Genomic DNA, 1,364 nt, shown 5'->3' with positions numbered 1-1,364 from the left:
AACATAATGTGCATTTTTGGCTTTATTTGGGATTAAAATAAAAGAATCTTTGTGGTACTTGGAATAAAGCAGACATATCAAAGAGAGTGCATGAGGGAAGTGTCAGTGCTGGGGTAGCTTCCTCCCCCCTTCTCTCACTTTCTTTCTCTCTCTGTTTCTGTCTGAAAACAGTTGACTCAGTGTGGTGAAATCCTGGTAACAACAACAAACAATAATAATAATAATAGAAATAGAAGTATTCTCAGACTATATGTAAAGTGATGATTGATAGAGTTATTAGGAGTAAATCATGCAATGGACCATGGCATAAACATGTTTATAAAAATTTTAGAAGCAATTATATATGGCATGATTACTTTATATGAGACTAAGAAAAATTGTTATGAAGTTTTTATTGCAGCATATTTTACTTTCTGAATATTATTCATGACATATTTATCTATATGCTTACACTTTCCTCCTACACTCAGTGTTTGGAACCTTTTCAAATCTTGAGAAAAATCAAAAGAATAATACATTTTGCCATACTCGTTCTCTTGCTCTCTGTACACTTTTCCCCCTTAATCATTTCACAATCTATGCTATTCTGCTCCTATGTATTTTCATTGCACATCTCTGAAGAACAGGATTGTTTGCTTTCATAAATGTCACACAATGATCCCACCTAAGAGAATTAGCAATGGCTCTACCCTCTCATCTAACATATCAGGTAGAGTCAAGCAAGCAGAATTGTCCCCAAAGTGGTTTTTTTTTTTTTTTTTTTTTTTTTTCCAATTAAGGAACCAACTCATGTTCATACACTGCCCTTGGTGTTCCTGTTTAGACTTTCAATCTAGGCCAGTATCTCCCACACTTCTCTTTTGCTTTCTTTTTATTTTCTGGAGCCATGCCTCACACGTGTGATTTCACTGCTTCCTAGGCCATTTTGTTCATCTGGGGAGACAGAGCCAGAGAGGGAAGGGGAGATCTTACAGCACAGAACTTCTTTTGATGTCACAGCACTCCTGTGTTGTAGGAGGGTTCAAGCCTCTGCTGTGGTGCAGAGCAAGGCACATGGTCTCCCTGTTGAGCTATCTCCCTGGCCCTGCCCACTTTTTCCAGTCATATGTTGACATTTTTGTTACTACTGACAGATTTAGGAAATAAAGTCAGGATGACCCACTGATTTGAATGTCAGACAAACAAGGAATCATCTTCTATCCTATACTCTGAGATATTACATTCTTTATCTGAAATTCAGACTTAACTGAGTATCTTATATTTTCTGCAACCACAATAGTTTTAGGAAGCTTTAGGCCTGTTTTAGGCCAATTCTGAAGTTGTTCTTTTTATGCTTTTGTTCTGTTGTTATATTATTATTATTA

The sequence above is a fragment of the Erinaceus europaeus genome, chromosome 3 (assembly GCF_950295315.1).
Source record: "Erinaceus europaeus chromosome 3, mEriEur2.1, whole genome shotgun sequence".
Classification (NCBI taxonomy): domain Eukaryota; kingdom Metazoa; phylum Chordata; class Mammalia; order Eulipotyphla; family Erinaceidae; genus Erinaceus; species Erinaceus europaeus.
The sequence above is the reverse complement of the archived record's forward strand: the minus strand, read 5'-3'. Positions refer to the sequence as shown.